The 23539-nt window shown below is 36.0% G+C and overlaps 1 long non-coding RNA gene across 1 annotated transcript in view; it reads right to left on the reverse strand.

The window, feature by feature from the left end:
* Positions 1 to 1110: 1110 nt before the first annotated feature.
* The window catches only part of LOC114678178 (uncharacterized), a 36902-nt gene continuing 14473 nt past the window's right edge, over positions 1111 to 23539 (reverse strand). The window contains exons 2-3 of the long non-coding RNA XR_003729451.2: positions 17939 to 18021; positions 1111 to 4342 (exon numbers count right to left, since the gene is read on the reverse strand). This is a non-coding gene — a long non-coding RNA (uncharacterized LOC114678178). The remainder of the gene's footprint in view (positions 4343 to 17938; positions 18022 to 23539) is intronic.

Raw genomic sequence — 23539 nt, forward strand, 5'->3', positions numbered from 1 at the left:
TGTTATGAAATAGAATTATTATTGCAATAAAGTTTGTGAGAATAATTACTGAATTTTATTAAACACAAATTTGTACACTTTAATAATCTTAAATATTTAACAAAATCAATGCTAGCTTTTCAGTTACCAAACCTGTATAAGTTTAGAAAGAACATGCCCATGTAGGGTAAAAATGTATGTGTTATATTTAATATTTAAAATTATTACATGAGAGAAAACATAGCTGGTTTTACTAAACCAAAAATATTAAACTAATTTTGCTTGACAAACATGTACTTAAATTCTGTAAATGTGAATTTTTTAAATGTTTCTAAGTGAAGTTCTATGTTAATTTTCCTTTGGTACATTGAAAATACTAGAAGTTAAATTTTCTTTTTTTTTTCCTAGGATTTTTTAAAGGAATATTCAATGTATGTAAGTACTTATTTATATCTAAACCAACTAGAATAGACCTCCTTTATGAGATTTTATAATCTACCTTGGTAATTCCATCTAGAGGCTGGAAAATATTACATGTACAATGAGGTAAATTTTTTTTTATTTATAGACATGTAAACATGCAGAGAGACACAGATAGAAAGCTTATAGCTGCAATTGTAAAATTTCATCCTGGGTCAAACACAAAAACAGAAATACAAAACTTACCAGTCCAAGTATATACTTCCTAGATGACATAACATTTTTTAATTGATTTGAGCCCAAATAGATAAACAGAAGTGTCTAACAAACCAGATTCTTTGTCATTATTCACCCAATAGAGATGAGAGTTCTCCAAATCCATTCATTTACAGAGAGCAGGAAATGATCAGAGTGTAAATCTAAGAGAAATTGGCATCTGAAATAAGTGGGCACACAAAAATAATCAAAATCAAATCCTGACTAGTGCTAAAAAGAGACAAGAGTCTGGGATGCAGGATCGGGAGCTGGAATCACCACTGGGTCTCTGAATTGCCAGTCAGGAATGGATAGAACACAATGGGTGTTATCTGGGTGGAGGTAACAGGGATTCAAAGGTGAGGTACAATATCATTCGAATCATGGCACCAAAACTATAAAAGAAAACACACTGGACATTTGAAGAGGTGATTTTATTCATAGGTAATAGGAACAACAATTATAAATGTGGAACGAGTTAAAGAAAAAAGGAGACCTAGGATTTGATAAAAGCAGGTAAGCAATGAAGTCATCAGCTAGTCTTGAGCAGGGAAGGAAATGGCTTTTACCTAAGTAACTGGGGTAGGGTAGATGTGGGTCTTATCTCAGAGTATGCAAATGTTGATTTTCCTTTGCAGTCAACATTTCTTGGAACACAAAACAAAAGGTAGAGTTTTCTCTACCTTTGCTCCTTTCCAGTAACATAAGGCTCAGATAAAGTTAAATATGATTGATATCTTCTCATATTTGCAAATCAGTTCCTCTAAAACTTTATTTATTTATTTATTTGAGACTGAGTCTCACTCTGTCACCGAGGCTAGAGTGCAGTGGTGCCATCTCGGCTCACTACAACCTCTGCTTCTCGGGTTCAAGTGATTCTCGTGCCTCAGCCTCCTAAGTAGCTAGGATTACAGGAGCCAGTCACCACTCCTGGCTAAGTTTCATATTTTTAGTAGAGAAGAGGTTTCACCATGTTGGCCTGACTGGTCTTGAATTCCAGACCTCAGGTGATCCACCTACTTCAGCCTCCCAAAGTGCTGGAATTGCAAGCATGAGCCAGCGCACCCGGCCCAATTTTTCTTTTTAGGAAAAAATACACTTATGATTTAGAAAGGTAAATTGGAGAGAAATGGAGAGATTTGGGGTAGCTATAAGAATTACAGCTTTTTAGATGTTTCATTTATTTTGTGGATATTTCCATTATTAATTGGAAATTTTTATTTTTTAAAAATAAAGTTTGTATTGCTATTTTCTCTGATTATACAAGTAATACTTACTGTAGTATGGAGCTAACCACAAGAGTGAAAAAAAAAAAAAAAAAAAAAAAAAAACAGGCACTCATGTTCCCAGTATGCAACAATAGTGAATTTAACATATTTCAGTTTTTCCTATAAAATTTGTAGAATTGTTTTTCTATTATTAACCTTTATGTCTTATTCCAAATTTTCTATCTAAAAGTAGTAAACGGCATTATGCAAAAAAATGCTAAAACATTTTGTGTCGTTTCCCAAAATTAGTAATCCCATCTGAAAATTTTTTTTTAAATATTTGCAAATGAGTTCCTCTAAAACCTTGATTTTTCTTTTTAGTAAATCAAAGCTACTCCATCTAAAATAAATTCATTTCCCCTGCATTATCTCCCACTACTCCTTACGTATATTTTTCTTACCATTTACTAAAATCACTGCCAATATTTGGATGTGTTTTCTTTCATGGTTATTGTTCTACTGAAGACACAATTTTTCAGGAAATGTCGGTATTTTATATTTATTCTGAAAAAGTATTTGAAAAATGAGATTATGCTACCAAAAGAATTAGACCTTAAAATAAGAATACATATTTTCTTACAGTCCATTGTATAAATTTGAAAAGTATGCAATATAGTAAAATATAAAAATTCGTTTGCAATACATTTGTTACCAGCTGATCTCCTGCAGGAGAACTTCCTTGACCTCTCCGCCTAAAATAAGTCCTTTTCCTTGTATTATCTCTCACTTCTCCTTATTTGTTTCTTTCTTATATTTACCAAAATTACTGCCAACATTTGGGTGTTGATAAAAGGAAAACTTCCGCCAAATTAAATTGAAAGGAGTTTAATGGAGCAATGAACGATTTGTGAATGGAGCAGCCCCCAGAATCACAGCAGATTCACAGAAGCTCCCGCGCAGCCACGTGGGGGAAGAAGATTTATAGACAAAAAAGGGGAAATGATGTACGGAAATCTACAGTGAGGTGCAGAAACAGCTGGATTGGTTACAGGTTGCCATTTGCCTTATTTGAACACGGTTTGAACACTTAGCTGTCTATGAGTGGTTGAAGTACGGTCGCTGGGGTAGGCCAAACCTCAATTATTGTCACAGGCACATACTCCTAAGTTAGGTTTTCAATGTCGTCTGACTATTTAAGCTAGGTTAGTTCATCCACAAGGACTCAAATATAGAAACACGGAGTCCTTCTCAGGCCATATTTACTTGAACAGTGTATTGCCTTTAATGCTTATTGTTCTACTTAAGATACACTTTATTTTGAGGAAACTTTGGTATTTTATATTTATTTTAAAAACTATTCTTTTCATTTAGGTTGTCAAATTAACCAGCATATATGAATATATCTAATTTTACCATGTCCTCTGCCTTACTGTTTTAATCAGATTTCTGTGATTTTCTCCTTTTTTTTTTTTTTTTTTTTTGAGATGATTTTGCTTTACTACGAGATAGTTTTCCTAAATGGTTCATTATTGCTTTGGACAGAATTGTTCTTTTTCTTGAAAAACATTTAAAATTCATTAGTTCGCTTTCAATTTTGCATTTTTCTTGTATATAAATTTGTGTCTAACAATTTATGTAAATTCTGGGTTTGTAACCTTCAAGGTGGATATTGTTGCATAGTTTACTAACAACTCATCTTTATTTCACCTCTTTTCCTTTTCAGTCAGTCTATGTAATATAAATTTTGGATTGATTCTCTCCTTTTTTTTTTTTTTTTTTTTTTTTTTTTTGGAGATGGAGTCTTGTTCTCTAGCCCAGGCTGGAGGACAGTGGTACCATCTCGGCTCACTGCAACCTCCGCCTTCCGGGTTCAGGAGAGTCCCCTGCCTCAGTCTCCTAAGTAGCTGGGAATACAGGCGCATGCCACCAAGCCCGGCTAATTTTTGTAGTTTTAGTAGAGATAGGGTTTTACCGTGTTAACCAGGATGGTCTTCATCTCCTGCCCACCTCGTGATCTGCCCTCCTCGGCCTCCCAAAGTGCTGGGATTACAGGCGGGAGCCACCGCGCCCGGGCGACCCTCTCCCTTTTTCAAAAAAGAAGTCCATGTTACTCAAAATGCTTAGAGGCTTCAATATTTCCTCTGTTGCCTGAAGCAGATTATTTTCAGTCTGGTTTTTTGAATATTCAAAATGATATTTCCTATTTCCCTGTTTATTAGCTTTCAATATTTATTCACTCAGTTAATTATTATTTTTCTGTTACTCATGCGCGAACAAAGATATTCATTTAGACTCAGTGTTTATTTGTTAAGAAATACGTTGTTTGATTGTTTTGTCCTTACTTATTCCCTCGGCTTAAGTCAAACCCTCTTCTGAGATACACACTGGGCAGAGATAGCACCTAATCAGATTTTCAATGCTAGAATCTATTACTGCTTGATAGAAGCTGACATCTTCTTCATTCTCCAGTTCCTGGGTGCCTGAAAGACAAGAGTAGGTAAAACCTCTGGAAAAATAGAATTATACATGGTGTCTTTGAGCACCTGTACTTGCTTTAAGATTGCCACACTTTAGATGTTCTATGAACAGTCCTGTCTCCATCTCCCTATTCCTTGTGAGGTTTTTTCTGGATGTAGTAGTTTGTCTACATGTAGGGAAAGAGGCACTTTTACAATTTGAACAAGAGTATTTAAGAGCACCCGTAAAATAATTTAGTTACAAAATTTGTAGTTTTCTGTAGCTCTTGTGTTTCTAAATTAAAGAGAGGCCAGTTGAGAAAGAGGCAGCTTCTCCCTCCACATTTCATATGGGCTTGTGCTGTTTCTTTTAGTATAGCATGAGGTAACTAATCAGTTCCCTACACATTTCATATGGGCTTGTGCTGTTTCTTTTAGTGTAGCATGAGGTAACTGATCAGTTGAAATTTATGGAAATTATTTGTATTCATTTTTATCAACCTTACTATTAGTTTGATTTTCTTCAAGATTATCAAAATTGATTGACTGTTGGTCCTAATTTTCAACGTGTGTGTGTGTGCTTGTGTGTATATCTGTGTGTGTTTTTCTTTTTTTATCCTGTCTTAGTAATTGTTTTGGTAGGAATTTAGCAAAGGGAGCCAGTGGATGCTGGCCAGATGCCACATTAAACTTAAATTTCCAGGCACTAAGTTTTAAAGTCTAAAGTAACCATTGCCAAATTCCTTTCACAAATATTCTCCCTGCCATACAACTCAACCAGTGATATGTTAATGGGGCTGATACTACCATCTTTTGGTTTTACTAATTTTATCTGTGAAATAGTAATTTAGTTTTGAGTTTTTCATACATGTGTGTCTAGCCTAGTGGGATTAGACATTGTAACAATACTAAATCGATTTTCCTTGTTTTTATTATATGTTAAGGCATAGTAACTGATGATATAAAAGGACACGGTTCTTAATAATTTCTTAGAGGAAATGTGACCAGACATCTCTCAAAGTTGTCTATAATGTGTTGTATGAATTCCATAAATAAGGTACAAGAAGAGATCAGAGGACACTGGAGGTCTTAGAGAAGACTTCAAAAAAGCATATTATCAGAACACGGCACTGCAAAAGTGGTAGGATTATAAAATGGATTGTCAAAGGCGTTTCAAGGGAAAAAACTGCTGTGAGCAAATTTTCAGAGTTTAGATAATGCAAGCCATTCTCATGTCTGGATACTGAGTTGTTTAAAAGAAATAAGGGAGATGCCAGAAAATGTGAACAACAATGTTTTGTGACTAGATAATTGTATTGGAGAAATAGTTACAGATAAGCTTGTAAATACAGAACTGAATAGATTCTGGATGATATTTAATTTGGATTTTTTTATAGACATATTCCATGTAAAGTGTTCAACTAAGCTATATAACCAAAGATATAAAAGTCTAATTCTAGAACAAGGGTAAAGAGCCAGCTAACTAGGGATCAAATGGAAGTAAAGGGACCATTCAAAGGATATTTCATGATCAAGGTATAATGTTAAAAAATAAAGCACCTAAATTAATAAAATAGGTGAATTGGAAAGAAAAAAATGAGTGCAGGAAGTATTTTTAAGCAAGAAGCAACAAGATATTGAACATAATTGGATGTGGGGAAAAATACAGGGTGCTGTAGGCTTCAAACCTAGATATGTAGAAGTGCAGTGGTGCAATTAGCAAAATAAATAAAAAATTGAGGTTATATGAAAATAGATTTACATTTTATATATAATCAATTCCTTTATTATTGTGCTTGGAAATAAGTTAATTTAGTTAAATTGGGAAATATTCAATAGAGCTGTCCAATTGTTGATGAATGAATGCAACCATCATTTTAAATATTTTCATTGTCTATGTTGGAAATAAATATATAGTAATGATTATGTGACATTTAAAGTTGTCATTTAATAAATTACTAAGTGTTGGGCATAAATATTTGTTCATAGCTCTATAAAACAGATATATAATATTTTTTAAATAATTGTGTTCTGTTGACATTCAAAACTATTAAAAAAGTGAAATGGAATTTTATTCAAGGTAGAAAAAATAATTTCTTATTCTCAGGTCGTAGAAAATACTAGCGGCTATGCTCCCTGTTAAGTATTTCAGTGACAAAAGTAAAAATAAACAGGCCACACTCTGTTAACACTATGTTTTATTATCGTAAATAGAATTATGTGCAACTTTTCCCAGTTTCTTTTTTCGTCTTTAACTTTTTCATTTGTTATTTTTTAGATTTCACACCTACCGAGTGTGAGGAACTTAGATCAAAACTAGAGTGATCAAATTAACTTTATTTTGGCAAAGATGTATATTTACATGGTGTTTTGTTCTGAAATGAATACAAATTGAAAAACAAATACTCATTTTTTATGATCTCTGATTTGTGGAAAGTAAAAATTACCTCAGAATAAAATTAATTAGTCACCTGCCTAGATGAATAATTCTGAGTTGTAAACATCATTTTCCTAATATGCTTTTTCCTAGGTATTGAGTGGAATAAAATAACATGTTGGTACTGCCATTAGCGTATGTATATTAGTTAATTAACTTTATAGTTCTTTATGGGTAAAATGAGAAAAATATAGATTCACCTTTATAAATTAAATTTAGTATAAATGTAATACATTAAATATTATTTTTCAACTTCGATAATTTTAATATATACATAAATATATATAATTACACTTTAAAATATATTTTCCTCTAGGAAAATGGTAAAAAATTGCTATTACCTAAGCATCTCCTATACTATTAAGCAAGTGAGTGTGTCTAACAAGCATTTTAGAAGTATTACCATGTATTACAAACTAGAAAATACAAAGAGTAGGAAGACTGTACTTGATATTGGAGGGCTTGTGGAAAAGTGCAGAGAAGTGTTTAATGAAATTAATGAACTGTGTGTTAAAAGTGCTATAGAGGTATAAGCTGGGAGACATGGCAATAGAAATGCATAACATTTCTGAAGTTTGAGAAATGTCAACATGGCATTTACATTTGACTGGTCTTGAGGTTGAGCAAATGTGGAAGAAGTAATGTCATGTGGCCCCTGAACCATCTTCATTACCCACACCGTCTCACTGTCACATAGGAAGAACCCACTTGCCAGACTCTTAGCAACTAGATGTGTCTGTGTGACTAGATCTAGTGGTGGCATGTGAGCTGGAGTCATTTAGGCCACTTCCAGACCTGGTCTTTAAAAGTCTCACAGTCTTCTTTTGTGTTTGCTCTTTTCTTGGACAGCTGGAAGCGAAGGCCTCGCCTATGGTGCATTACACAATGTAAGCAACTTGTATTCTTAAGCCTGTAGTAAGACTATTGCTGTCTACCAGAATCTCTCCACCTGACTAGAGCGGGGAGGAAGACATGAGTGTGTGATGTATTAGGGCACTGAGCTATTGTTTACAGCCACTATCATCTATTTTGTTTTTAATCTTCCTCTTCTTCTGTTTTATTTTAAAGATATCTTTGAGGTAGAATTGGCAAGACTTTGTGACAGATGAGATATGATGGAGGAAATAAAATAAAGGAAAAACATTAATGCAAGTTTTTTGTTTTAGGACAGTCAACATCATAAACTGAAATAAGGCATTGAAAAACTAGGACAACTACTTCCTTGTGAGTGGCAGAAGCTGGTAGAGATGGAGATTGTGTGTGTGTCTTTGATAATGGTGGGGGAAAAGATTACCAGATAGAAATGAAGCTCTTGAGCTCAGGAGAGAATTTGCCACCAAAATATGAGATTATCCATAAATACTACTTTGCAGAGCAGGCCTTATACTGGACGTTCATTGGCCTTTCTATACGGTGATCAAATTTATGAACCATCTCCCACGTAAATACATAGTCACCCTCAAGAGTGTTCATACTCTCTCTGAAATCTTGTAACATGAGACTCAAGTTAAAAAATAACAAAAACAGAATACATGGAAAATAACAGGAAAGACAGATGAATAGCTTTTGCTAAGCCAGAAAAATAAAATATTTCAGAAAAAAATTAGGATTAGCAATAGTGTTGCCACAGCAAGGCTACATAGGATGATGACTCAAAACAGATGATTAGGCTAGTGTTTTAGGAAGACCCTTTCTTTTCTTCTTTTCTTTCTTTCTTTTTCTGTTTTCTTTTTGTTTGTTTAGTTTACCATGCTGCCTCCCAAATAATATTCCATAAGCAATCTGACTTTTGGCATGGGGCTGCAGCTGCAGTGTGATGAGTGGTGATGAAGTATTGAGTATCTGTAAGAGCAAAACATCTCAGAAGTATTTGCAGCGATAGAAGAGACAAATGGGTTAAAGAATAGAATTCAGTGTCAGTGGACTAATAATTAAAATATATCAACAGAGCAACATTCTAGAGGACTATGGAAGGAGTGCACTTAACTTCACAGGGAAAGGAAAAGCCTTACAGAAGAGTTAAATATAGATGCTTGTACAAGGGCACAGGAAAACTTGCGAGAGGAGAGTCATGTAATCGTATCTAACTATCTCAGTTTTCTCTGTAAAGAAGGAGGCTCATCATTCTCGTTTCATTAACTACACTGAAGATTAAATGCAAGACCAATTTTTCTATATGACACCTCACTCCCAATTTAAATGTATTTGCTCTTAATATTATGAGTATTAATGATAAGAAAAGATGTATACACCACCTGTGCTTTCAAATCTTCAGAATTTTTCAGTGCACTAAATATAGATTACAAACTTAATCTGTCAGTATATATCAAAGAGGCTGATAAACTCTGCAATTTCCCTGCCTCAGATAGTGGCTCTGGGAAAATACCCAAGATCCGCATTAGTTATATTGGGTCTATATAAGATGTCAAAGATAAAAAAAAATTCGGATATTAGTTAAAGTTGTAAGGACAGATTTTAATCAGTAATATACTATTGCAATAGGAAAGAAATTCCAGCATTAACAGAACTTAACTTGGATTCGGATGGAGTGACTCAGTATTTCCGAACGGGATAATAGAAAGGGGGTAAGCAGCAGCCCAGTAGAGTCAGGAAAGTGAAAAATTACAAAAATTAGGAAGGGATATTGGTCCATGTGAAACCCATTTGGGTTTGTTGACTGGTTCTTATAGAAGTTAGGCTCCTACTCTCTCACAGAGACTGGGAGACAGGAGCCCTATCTTCAGGTGCTAGTGAAAACAAATAGTAAATGCTTCTGACAGCCGTGAGTTTTCTCAGGCAGACACATTAAGGGGAACTAGGGTCATCCTAGAGATGCGACCTTGAGCTGCTAGAAACCATGTTCATGTTTTGTTCAAATCTTTATAGGTCAAGATTGAGGCTGAGAAAGGGCTCCAAGGAGTCTGGCTAGAGTTTGATCAGGGAGAAAATCTGTCAATGGTGATTTCTGATTCTACCAGTGAAAAACAACCATTATCAATATTCGTATTTTCCCTTCAATGCCAATAACAGGACATACACACTGACTAACCAGACTACTCAGGGCCCCTATTCATTTGAAAATGCTATAGTATCTCTCTTCTCATCTTTATAATGTTTGAATTGAATCTTCAGTACTCGATTCTACCTGTTTTTCTTCTTACATTTAAAAGATTTTTTCTTATATTAAAAATAATATAACACATTCTCTTTAGAAGCTCTTTATTCATCTTAGTACATTTAAAAATATGGCCAATTTGCATGTATAGCCAAATAATTGGAGATGACAGCGAATGGGAAGACAAAAATACTCAGGAGAGGTCCGAAGGCAGAGAAGGGTGGTAACTTGCAATTGTGTAAACAATGTGCTAGGTACTGTGCTAGCTGCTTTATCAATTGTTTAGTTTGTTTCCAATAACAAATAATATTCCGGACAAAGAAACTAACTCTCAGAAAACTAATTAATCTGTTTAAAAAAATGCATAATTTATAAGCATCAAATGCTTGGCTTTAATTTTTTTTTTTTTTTTGGTAGAATCCAATTTATTGCACTATCTTCTAAATAATATTCTACAACCTGTATTGGTTTCCAGATTCCCTCTGTCTGCAGTGGATTGAAATATATTTGTCTGATTCTGAGAGAGGCAGTGGGTTATAAGTGAAGTGCTTGGCGATTCTTCTTTATGGTCAAGTTCAGATCCTGCATCTGAAAAGGAAAGGATCTAGAGTCTGTAGACACTCTGCCCCAATTTTTCCTCAAAAACAAATGTTCATAAATACTTATCTGCATATTCCTCTACTTAGCATATTTTAACCATTGATTCTTTTATTTAGTCATACAAGTCTGCTGTTATTTTCATCATCAGTATCATTAAGATTAAAAAGAAATTAACGAGAACAGAATTTAAATTTAGGACTAGCTACACATTCTATACTTAGAATAGGTTGCTGTTTCCAAACTAACAGGTTCTCAGCTTGTTAAAAGTTAAATAACTCATATGATTCTCATCTGTATAGGAAAAATTTTAACGTACTCCCTTTTATTATCCTTGGGAATAAGCCTAAGTAATTCTGACTGAATAATAACAGCAGAACTGTTTGTTTTGGAATTCTGCTTATTTCAACAAATATTTATTTTATACGTGTGATTAACATTTAGAAGGTAGTGGTCTGTTCTGAAACTTCATTTGAAGTTTTCTTATTTCTAGTTTTATCATTTGTTTCAGAGGTTAGATTTCAAAGCTTTGTTACAATGCTTTGCAGCTTGATATACAAACGGAGAATCAGCTTTGATCCCTGTCAAGGTTTTGATAGTAGGGAATTACACGGCAACAGCATGTATGCTGGTGCACCAAGTATTAAGTATTATACAATGATTACTTGATACAGAACCTACACAATAGGGACTGCCACAGATATGAATGATACATTGGCATTCACCTCTCTCTAGCGTTTGGGTTTCTTTTCCTACTTATGTATTTTCCATGTAGCTCAGCTGCCAAGTCTGACACCTAAGGGTCAATCCTTCACTACATGTAGTTTAAGTAAAATTCCACATTTACCTCCAAACTGATGCCTATACCAAGGGATTTCCAACCATTTGGAAAAAAAAAAAAAAAAAAAAAGCTATAGGGTAGACATATCATTTGGTACTGTCTCACTTACAAATTACTCATGCAGACTTATGGAGACTTCCCTCACTTAGCTAATGACCAGTGCAGACCTCAAATGGTTGTTGCAAACTTTTCATTATGTGATCCATGTGACTAACTACAACATTTGTAAAATGGGAACACAAGTCTCCAAACTAGAATATTTTTTCCAGCATTGCTAGATTTTTCTTCAGGGATGGTTTCCTGCTGTGACTGTTGTGTATTGTTAGGAAAGTGATACCAAATGAAATAGCTCGAGTAGTCAATGCAAATTCAGAGTCACCCAACACTGACTTTGGTTCAATCCCTTGAAATAACAGGGAGATACAAATCCAGCACCGACATAATGCTAAGCAAAGCAAATTCAAAAAGATAATGTATGCTTTCCACTTTATTATTGTTATGCTTTTAGAGTGCTTGTGAAAAGACATAGGTCAGGAGGCTCAGTCTTGAGGTTCTGTCCACACTTATGCACATTCAATGATTTGTGTGGAGCAATGACCCATCTTAATTGTAATGTTTTGTTTATCCAAATAATTATATATCCTGCCCCAACAAATGATAGAGATTTTTATAGGAGTTTTATTTATATGAAAAAATAATAAACAATGATTAGAAACTCTACCCACGTATCCTTAGAGTTTTTTAGGGGTTGATGAATTCCTAGATAAAATTCCTGAGACCTGTGAAAACTACTGGATTGAATACAAAAAGAATGATTATTAAAGTGTGAAATAAAAGATTAATGGTGACTGGGCACCTCCAACTTGCCAGAGACTATGTTGTGTATTTGATAGACATTATCTGATATCGTCGTAGAAACCAGAAACTCATCAATAGTTTCTAGCTGATGTATGAATAGAATGTGAGTGACTGGGAAAATTAACAATTAAAATTTGTTTTACTTAAATATAGCAGTTGGAGAGAGGCCCAGGAAAGTTCAAAGGTTGAAACTAATGACTTTTTTTACCCCCATAAAGATAAAGAGATGAGAAGAAAAGAAGCATAGAGCAGAGAAAGGAGAAAAATAAGTCACATTACCATATATATATTTTTAAGGCTTTGCCAATCAACCAAACTACCTAAGGGAGGGACAACTTACTTACTCCCAGGTGGTTCTTGGCTTTGCTGGCTGATTAGCTTGAATGGAAAAGACTGCAAGTCTTGCCCAGTTTCTATTTGTTCTTGAACCACATAAAAACACTTGGTCAGCCTATATTGTGGGTTTTCTATTTTATTTTTGACTGCATGTTTTTTGTTTTTTGTTTTTTGTGTTTGTCTTATTTATTTTTAACCAATCATGTCATATGTTTTAGGAAGTTGAGTTAAAGAATGTAGTCTGGACGCAGTGGCTAACGCCTGTAATCCCAGCACTCTTGGAGGCCGAGGTGAGTGGATCATGAGGTCAAGTGATAGAGACCATCCTGGCTAACACGGTGAAACTGCATCCTACTAAAAATACAAAAAATTAGCTGGGTGTGGTGGCACACTCCTGTAGTCCCAGCTACTTGGGAGGCTGAGGCAGGAGAATCGCTTGAACCCAGGAGGCGGAGGTTGCAGTAGCTGAGATTGCGCCACTGCACCCCAACCTGGGCAACAGAGAGAGACTGTTTCAAGAAAAAAAAAAAAAAATATATATATATATATATATAAAAAAAATATATATTAATGCGAGAAGTTTTCTATGAAGATTCTGTAGTAGTACTCATGTTATACTTTTCCATAGAATTTTACTTGCTGCCATTATTTTAGGTAATTTACGATAATTACAGTGCAGTTTTAAGTAAGCTCTCTCAGGAATTATTTGCCAGTTGAGGATTCTTCCTTCTTCAGGTGATTTTGGAGAAGAAATACCTTTAGCCTAAACAAAAGTTGAAATGAAAATATTCTGTGATAATAACCATGAAATAATTATTCAAAACTTTGGTAATTTTTACCTATAGTAGAGTTACTTTGATTTCAAAAGCAGTGTCTGGAAGAGAAAGAGGAGGAGATGAAGCAAAAGAAAAAGAAATACACTGGCTGGGCACGGTGACTCACACTTGTAATCCCAGCACTTTGGGAGGCCGAGGCGGGTGGATCAGGACTTGGTCAGGTGATCGAGACCATCCTGGCTAATACGGTGAAACCCCGTCTCTACTAAAAATACAAAAAATTAGCTGGGCATGGTGGTGGGCACCTGTAGTCCCAGCTACTCAGGAGGCTGAGGAAGGAGAATGGCGGGAACCCGGAAAGCGGAGCTTGCAGTGAGCCGACATCGCGCCACTGCACTCCAGCCTGGGCGACAGAGTGAGACTCTGTCTCAAAAAAAATAAAATAAAATAAAATAAAATAAAAAAGAGAAAAACACCTCAATATGTATGGTGATGCCCAAAGTTAATGCAAATTTTCTCTGCAGTTATCACAATGGAAAATAGGGTGAAAATAACCAGAATATTTCACCCCTCAACTATACTTCTTTGGTATATTTTGAGATGGCTATTCAGAAGGGTTGCAACTGCAAGAATAGCCCTGAAGACCTATCTTCTGTGATGGAGATTCACATCTGTAGAGGAAATCTACATTAGTGAAGTGAAGTAAATAGTAGATGCAAACAGGCTTTCTCTGGAGTCCCTCTTTATCCAGAGCTAGGAAATATTAACTCATAGGAAAAGGAGACTAAAATCTGACACTTTTAAAGGTCTTACAGAGACATTTTCACCATGTGCTATCATCTTTTCTTCTGAGGGTAGCTCTAAGAGATTGCCTGGAAATCATCATCTGGTAATAAGACAATCTTCGTTTACAACAAAGTTCTGTCCCTCACCTTCCTGTCATCCACCCCAGAACTCAGAGAAACTTGGGCTCAGGCAGCAACTGTTCTTTGGGCTCATTCATTTCCCCGAAAATAATTTACTCCTGCACCTCCATCTCCCCTCTCCTCAATGAAGAGGGCATTTAAACATCAACCATCGGTTTATTTTTTGACATTTTGTATTTCGTATGACTTCTGTGCACATGTGGGCACATAACAAATTTGTTATGCTTTTCTGTCATTAACCTGTCATTTGTTAGAGAAGTGTAGAGTGTGGCTTGTCATAATGAGAAAGAAAGGAATTACTTCCTTTCTGGCACTGCAAATGAGAGTAACCCACAAGTGGTATTCATTGTGGAGATTCTTAAAATATATTTCTCACTGTTCAGGACCTCTGACAGCAGAATTTCGTGACTGAATTCCTAAGAATGGCTTTTATCCGCAAGATAACCATTTTCCCCCCAAAACAGAAGGATAACTCAGTGTTTGAATGTGAAACCATTTCAGAGATTTAAATTATATTTTTTGGTAAACTATTAGACCAAATCTGATTACTTTAGATAACAAATGCAGTCTAAGTTTTCTGTTATTGTTTTTGATGAAACATACCTTATGTAAATTAGGACAGCATATACAGTTTCAACAACAGTATAAAAATACTGATTGGCCAAACGGGTTAAAAACTAAAATTTATTAGTAATTTTAAGGGTCCAGTAGATCATTCCTTGATCAAGTTCCCTCTCTTTTTCTCCTCAAAGTTAATATAGTCTTGACTAGCATAGGGTCAAAGAGGAGAAGCTGTTTCTCTCCCTCCAAAGGTTCACTGAATTTGAACTGACAAAAGGTAGATTAATAGGAAAAAGGCATACAAAATTGATTGAATGTGCACGTGGGCAAATCACTGGCATGTGATTACTCAATAGTCCAATGAGGTGCAGTTGCTTGTATGTACCCTTCACAGGGAGAGGGGAGAAGGGAATGCAGGCAATTATTTTGACTTTATTGATGTCACAGAGCCTAGTGAGAGAAGCAGAGGAGCAAGTCATCTCATTATCTTTAACCCTTGTGAATCTGAAAGTGTCTGAGACAGATCTCAATCAACTGAGACACTTTATTTTGACAAGGTTGAGGACCCACCTTAAGGACCTCAGGAGGTTCTGGTGATATGTGCCCAAGGTGATCAGGGTACAGCTTGCCATTATACATTTTAGGGAGACATGAGACATGAATGTACATCTTACACATATTGACTGATGTCTAGTCTCATGTGTCCTTAAAATGTATAAGAGCAAGCTGTAAGGGATTGCAGGGAGCTTCCAAGTCATAGGTAGATAAGACACAAAAGCTTGCATTTTCTTTTCAGTCATTGATCAGCCTTTCACTAAATACACAATTTAGTTTGGCTCAGTGAATCTGCATTTGTACATAAACAGTAGGGCAGAAGAAGAAATCAGATATGCATTTTTCTCAGGTGAGGGGACGGAAGATTTTGGCATCTGTGAAGATAAGCTATCAGTTTACATTGCTGGGGTGAAATTCAAAAAAACTGTTTTAGGGTACATATCTTCAGACCAACAAAGAATTTTCTTGTGGGTAAATTATAAGGGAAGTATGTAGCTTTTTTATCTTTGTAGCTATCTTATTTAGGAATAAAACGGGAGGCAGATTTGCCTGACATAGTTCCCAGCTTGACCTTTCCCTTAGCTTAGTGATTTTGAGGCCCTGAGATTTATTTTCCTTTCACACCGTTTTGCATTTACCCTGCTACATAATCAGTTTTTCCACATGTTTCATGCTAGATTCAAATCTCAGCTTCTCTTACAGAAAGAAAAGATAACAATTGAATTTCACCTAAATCTGCCATCTAAAATGACAAATTGATTAATGTGATTAAAATGGGTTTCTGCAATATTTTATAGAATGCTTTTAATGTAAGTACTTACATCCTTTACCATTCATCATCCAAGGCATTTGTTTAAAATTTAAAATTCTCTCTCAAGTTTCTCTTGATGTCAACTGTGCCAAAATTTGTCACTTCATTGAGCTAAAATTCTCTTACACTCTACAGCTCGGATCTGAGAAACAGCTTGCCATCTTAAACAAGAGAAGCAAAATTTTCTGTGTGATTCCTGACTAACTTGTTCTGGGAAATGCCTAATCAGTTTGTCAGTCACTTTAATCCTGCTGTATCAGTGAAGCAGGATTATTTCCCTGACCCTCTCATGGGACTTACAACAGGGGTGCCTGGCTTACTCAGTCTGTAGCACTCAACTCTTTGTGGGAGGTGGTGCATGAATGAACAAGGTGGGAACTGGAGTGTGTGAAGGCCAGAATCAGCTGGCCACTCCTTTGCCGGTAAGAGTGAACTCCACTCATTCGAACCGACTACATTCCACCCACTATGGGAGAGAGTGCAAGGGTGAACAGATGCAGAAACTAGGGCAAGCACTTTTGGGCACCAGCAGGAACCAACTCTGTGCTGGCCTCACGGCAGCATCTAGGGGAGGTGCCCATGATCTCTGAAGCCTCAGAGAGAGTGTTACAGTAATCTTTTAGCTCTGCCATTGTGGGGGGCTTAAGTGTTAACAGCTCAATGGACCTTCTGCCTTTTCCTAGGCAGGTCAATGGAATAGCCTTTTGCATCTGCACTTGTGGCACCCGAGCTCTTGTCTTGTGCCCAGGAGAAATGAGGTTGAATGAATGAATTGAAGGACGGTAAATATAGGGGATTTTGTTGCTGATGAAAGTGGCTCTCAGTGGGAAGGGGAGCTGGAAGGGTATGGGACTGGTGGTAGTCTTAACCTGAAGTCGAGCTGTCTCTGGCCAGATTCTTCTCCAAAGTTACACCATCAGGCTCTCCCTCTAAAATCAAGCCACTTCCCTACGATGTCCAGCTGTAGTTTCCAGTGTCCCACTGCTTCTACTCTGTGCCAGCTGAGTCTGGTGATGAGGAGTGGGGTGGACCATGGGTGGCTTTGGAAAAGGCAACATTTGAATGGAAAAACAGGGATGTACGTTCTCACTTTGGGCTGTGGTATCAAGCTTGAGGGTGGGGTTTTGTTGGAGAAGCTGCCCTTTTCTGCCTAGAGTTTCTCTGCCTTCTGTCCCTATCATCAGGCTGAGATTTGTCCAGTCAGATCACACTCTGCAGGCCGTCAGCTGGTAAACTCTTCATGCCTACTCCATTTTAATACCTCTGCATTACTGGGAGATTTGATATGGCCTAAACAAGTATTGTCTTGTCCATCTTGAATTATTTTTCTCATGGAATCTAATTATCCATTTGGTCATAGAGACACTGCTCATTGCAGGGAAACCAAAATGAACTATTTTAAAGCTCTTTTTATACTTTAAAACCTTTGTCAAAATAGTAATATCTTCATTATAATTATATATCCATACAAAATAAAGTATCATTATATGTTATTGCATATTGTTAATATTGTTATTGTCAAATTTATCCGACTATAATCATGTCTTCCAGAGCTAGCAATGGACTATAGGCTGGTTACCTATCAACTCTTACTTGTTTAACATTTTAAACTGATGCTTTATCTTAATATTGTTCTTAATTGAACATCATTTTATTTTAACCCTATAATATTTTTAACATAGTACAGAACGTTACTTTTTAACATGTTTTTCATAAAGTTTTTTTTCTATAGACTGGTACAGTTTAGTCAGACTAATATGGGTGTGTTGGTTGCTGCTGCAGGTGCCAAAGATATAGAGATACTCACGTGGTTTGAATGAGGGTTCACAGCTGAGAGGAAGAGGGAGCGCAGAATCTTTCTATAGTGGTTCAGAAGCACTGCCCTGGTATCTGAAAAACAGTGCATTCTTATGGCCTATATGCTCATCTAAAACAACATTTAACAGAATCTTTCCATTTTTTTTTTCATGTTCAAATTGTATTTTTATCTGTGTGTGCTTGTTTTTAACCTGAGAGCAGCTCACTAACAGGGATATTGTCTGGATTTTGGAAGGCCTACTTTTTACAAAAATCAATTTTAGAGATGCTCCTAAGTGCCAGGCTTTAATTTCACAAAATATATCTAAACTTTTAAAGGTTCATTTTGCAGTAATTGAAGATCTAGGAATATTTATTTTTCAGTTCTTCATTATCATTTCTTCGTTATTAAGCGGAAGCGAATGGATATTAATTAATGACCATAACAACAAATAGAGGTTAATTGAACCATATATATTTTTAAAGTTTTAAAGAGCTCATAACTTGAACACAAACACTTACAGAAGAGCCAGTTCTTAGGATGACCTTCTAAATGATTTACTTGGAGATCTGAGATGTATATTTTTAAAGTTGAATATGTTAGCCAGGAGGATACACACACACAAATGTGTTCTTTCCTTGATACGTATCCTCCAGAGCCCAGCAGGCATCAGGAAAAGGACTCCAGGGAACATTGCTGAAAGGACTGAATTGGCTTAAGAGGCAGACAACCAAACCTAGCTAGGGAGTTTTGGGCTACATCCCAGACAGTTTATTAAAAAAGCAAAGGGGATAAAAGTTCTCCAAAGATCACATGCTAGCTCTGCCTTAAAACTGTGATTTTAATTCCGTGGTGCTGAAACTGTGTCAAATAGCCTATAGCAAGATATGTCCTATGTGCTGCAAAATGATGCAAAATAAATACTCACTGTGTTTTGAGAACAAACTCATTAGTAGAGGAAACACTGTACTTTACACACCCTAAGGATATTTGAGTGTTCACATAGGCACGTAAATGTTGATGTGAAGTGTCATTCATAGGTGACGGTAGCTATATATTTTTTCATTAACATAACTATTGGATTTCTATTAAATTGAGTAAGGCTTTATGAGATCTGTTGGTTTAGGAAAAAAACACCTAGATAAAACTAATTATAAAAATGGCCGTAATTTTCATTTTCAATGACATTTTCACTTTCAAAAATATTTTTACTTTATCATTTGAAGAATAAAACCCTGTTAAATAAGTAATATTATTTTTAGCCCAATTTCACAGGTAGAGGAATTAAGGGAATCGAAATTGGAATTTCCCAGGACTCTGACATGAAGATTTGTATGCATGGCATTTATTAAGAAGTACAGGTTGGGCACGGTGGCTCACACCCGTAATCCCAGCACTTTGGGAGGCTGAGGTGGGTGCATCACCTGAAGTCAGGAGTTTGAGACCAGCCTGGCCAACATGGTGAAACCTCATCTCTAGTAAACATAGAAAAATTAGCTGGGCATGGTGGCATGTGCCTGTAATCCCAGCTACTTGGGAAGCTGAGGCAGGAGAATACCTTGAACCCAGGAGAGGGAGGTTGCAGTGTGCCAAGATTGCACCACTGCACTCCAGCCTGGGAGACAGTGAGACTCCATCTAAAAAAAAACAAAAAACAAAAAAAAACAAAACAAAAAAAGACGGAAGTATACTTGGGATCCACATCTGTAGAAGGGAGGAGAGAGAAGGAAGATCAGCAGAGAAGTTGATATGCAAGCTGATGCCCTGAAGCTCTCAGCAGACATCATGCAGATCTGGCATCACCCTCAGAGGTCAGATCTCAGGGGCATTAGACTTGTATGTATCTCCCCACCATGATTAGTCATCTAAAGAGGCAGGAAGGCTGTTTTTTTTTTTTCAGCTTCACTGATCCCCAAAGAGACTGACAGCTAAGGATGGTTGCATGGTAGCATTCCTAGCAACTAGGAAATAAGTTCTTTATTCTTAAAGGGTTACCTGGTTGTCACAAAACAGCATGCAACACAGAGGGTATGGAGTTACAGAGACAAAAGGTGTATGTAAGAAGATGATGTAGTTTGAATGTATGCCTCTGCCAAATCTCATCTTGACTGTTGGAGGCAGGACCTGTTGGAAGGTATTTGGATCACGAAGGTGGATCCCTTAGGAATGGCTTGGGCTATCCCCTTGATGATAAGTGAGCTCTCACTCTGAGTTCACATGAGATCTGGTGGTTTACAGGTGTGTGGCACCCCTGCCCCTCTCTCGCGCACGCTTGCTTCTGCTTTCATCATGGAATGTGCCTGCTCCCTCTTCACTTTGCACCATGATTGTAAGCTTCCTGAAGTCTCCCTAGAAGCCAAGCAGATGCCAGTACAGTGTTTCCTGTAAAGCCTGCAGAAACAAGAGCCAATTAATCCTGTTTTCTTTATAAATTATGCAGTCTCGGATTTTTATAGCAATGCAAGAACAGCCGAATAAATAAGACAAACTAGATTTTATAATTCTAATTTCTATTTCTGTGTTACTGCACCCTGAAATCTCCATGTTTGCTCTTTGTAAATTGTTCTATCATTTTTACCAATCTACATGACTTCACTTTCCATTCATAAACTTATCTAGAACTGAGCTTTTAAACAACATCTAACTGTAAGCAAAGAAGTTTGTTTGCAGGTTACAAAAATGAAGCAATATTAGCAAAATTTATATTTAGCATTTTCATTTTCTGAGCTGACAAATGTGCTCAAATACGTTTAAAAATATTATATATGCATCTATTTAAGAACAAGGGCATAAACAACTGCAAATAGTGATATTTTTAATCTGAAGCATCTCTGCATACCAACAGGAGGACTGATAATTATTAACAAAAAAAAAAAGAAAAGAGAATATCAACCTGACAAGGGACCAACCTATTATGCATCCCCAAGTTTATTTTTCTTTGACTACATGGTAGTGATTAAATCATGAACTATACACTTATTCTTGAACCCAGAATAACAGGATAATACAAAGAGCAAGCATTTAGAGAAATATTCATTTTCTAAAAGAGTGTAAATAGTTTGGTTTAAGGTGGATTTTTCAGTGCAGGAGCTTGAGTAGGATTGGATAAGTTAAGTAGTTTAAGATCAGTGAAAACAGCAAGGTGAAAGTTTTGGGGCAAGAGGTTCAGACAGTCTTAGGGCATAAACCTCAGTGAATGTTGTCTACTGAAAAGCTGATCAGTTTTCAGGGAAGTTCCTAAATTGAACACTCAAGTTCTTTGGACAATAGTCTCCTGGATTATAGCAAATTCACGTAAATGTAGACAGTTGTGTTTGAGGGAAGATGATTTCTTTCTCACAGTGAAGAGAGTATCAGCCAGTTAAAATGCCAGCCCTTGGATCTTAGCTGCTCCACAACTAGCCGTGGGCTTTGGACACATCTATTAATTTCTCCATAAGTCAGTTTTCTTGTTTGTGCTTATCTTACATCAGAAGTTAGTCATGAGGATTAAACAGACAACACTAGAAACAATTGGAAGTGTTCCTAATACATAGTGAGTAGGTTATTACTATTTTCCTCACTCCCCTTACCATTCATTTGTATCATATACACAATCCCACACATATCTGGTTCTTTTTGGCAAGAGATAAGGACTAAGGACTAAGGAAAAGTAAATGATGAAGTTGATTTAGAGGTTTATAGTATTGAAGCATTTACATCATTGACTATTTATGTGACATATATGTGCGTGTGTGTACATATCAATAAAGTTATTTTTCATGGCTCCGCTAACTCTATAGAAGTAAAATGGCACATAACAGATTGCCAACAAGAAGAAAACACTGGAAAGTATCTAAGTTTTTGCTTAGCACACCTGTCAGAAATTATCCCAGTCTCCTGATATTTTCATGAATACTAACTCATCTTGCTGACATGTTTCTGTTTTCCTATGAAAGATGTGGCAATTCACTGTCATTGTGATTATCAAAATAATCAAGGGTCAAGTTACAGTGGAACCAGAAAACAAGGTTCATAATATCCAGCTTGTTTATTCCTTTATTCTTCCAAGAAATATTTATTGAGTACCTATTAGGAATCAAGCAAGGTTTGTATGCTGGGGAGAAAAATGGCCAGTGAAACAGACTATGTCCTTGTCTTGATGGAGTTTAGGTCTCATGGAAGAGGAAAATAGGAATCACATAGTCACACAAATAAATACTTTTGTACTACGCAGGAAATAATAATCTTGGAGAACTTCCTGGAAGAAATGCCAGATTAGATTAGATTAAGATCTAAAAGATGGGAAGTTGTCTTCTAAATCAAAAAGGATGAGGATCCAGGAATGATTGTTCCAAGTGTAGAACTTAGAACCTGCTGTGGCACTTGCTATGTTGGGAAGAAACCTAATTCAGTAAATGGCCTGAAAAAAGGCCAGTGTGATCAGATTGCTGAGAGGCAGAGAAAGTGTTGAATGAAATCGAGGTTTGCACATCGCAGAGGTCAGACTACACAGAATTTGGAAGTCCACCTGGAATCTTGCAGGTCATATGAAGAATACTGACCTTTTTCTAAAAGTCACTCTGGGATTTTAAAAAGGTTTGGGAAAACAGGATGGAGAACAAGAACCCACATGATATACAAGGAAGGTAAGGGTAAACTTAGTGATCGTACCCTTTTGGGAAGTAATTAAAGTATATATCAAACTTCTTAAAGAGTAATTCTTCCTTCTCCTTTGACTTTCCCTGTTTATGTCTGCAGTTGGCTTACTGCTGCATTCACATTTATAAAATTGTGACTGTGTTTATGATACGAGCTTGGAGTTAAAGAACTGAGGATCAATGTGAAAATACCACATCAGGGTCCATTTACAGAAATGTAATAGTACTAGAATTTAATTCACTGTGAAAACTGTAAATAAAAATATACAGCAATAAGAAACAAGTAATTAGAGAAAGTTACAATCTTTCTTTTATTGGATATTTGATATACTTTGACTCATTTGTACTCTTAGTTTATTTTCAGTTGCTTGTAAAAAAGACACTGTTAACAACAATTGAAGCAGAACTCCAACTAACATAATTTGTTTTGAATTTGAAAAAGCCCTAGTAAAGAAAAAGGCCATTATTGAAGAATAAGTGGAGACAGCAATTTTCAGTTGTTCATAGGGCTGTCATGTGAAAGAGGCAATGGACTCATATGGTCAATTTCTAACATATAAATGTAGAGTGAGTAAGTTAAATATATAGATGAGCAAACTGAATTTGAAATGAGGCATGGTTTTAAATACTTAGTCCTATTTAACAATGAAGATTCCAGTCTCTAAAAATAGCCTAGCAGAAGCAACATTTTTATCTCAAATTTTAAAAGGAATTCCAAGTCAGGATTTTTAATTTTTCCTGAAGCAATTTTTCCCCCACTTCTGTTGCTGCCTGTTCCTAAACAGGTCTCTTTTTCTCACATATTTTTCTAAAAACTGCCTCTGAATTGTCTCCTCTTTGAGGTGGCAGCCTGTGATGATATAAAATTCTTTTGCTGTTTTGCAACAGAGGTCTCAGAGTGAGTATCTCAACCAACTTTCTTTTAGAAGAATTAAGGTGAATTACTGTGAATGTCAGAACAGAAATTTTT

The sequence above is a fragment of the Macaca mulatta genome, chromosome 5, assembly GCF_049350105.2.
Source record: "Macaca mulatta isolate MMU2019108-1 chromosome 5, T2T-MMU8v2.0, whole genome shotgun sequence".
Taxonomy (NCBI): domain Eukaryota; kingdom Metazoa; phylum Chordata; class Mammalia; order Primates; family Cercopithecidae; genus Macaca; species Macaca mulatta.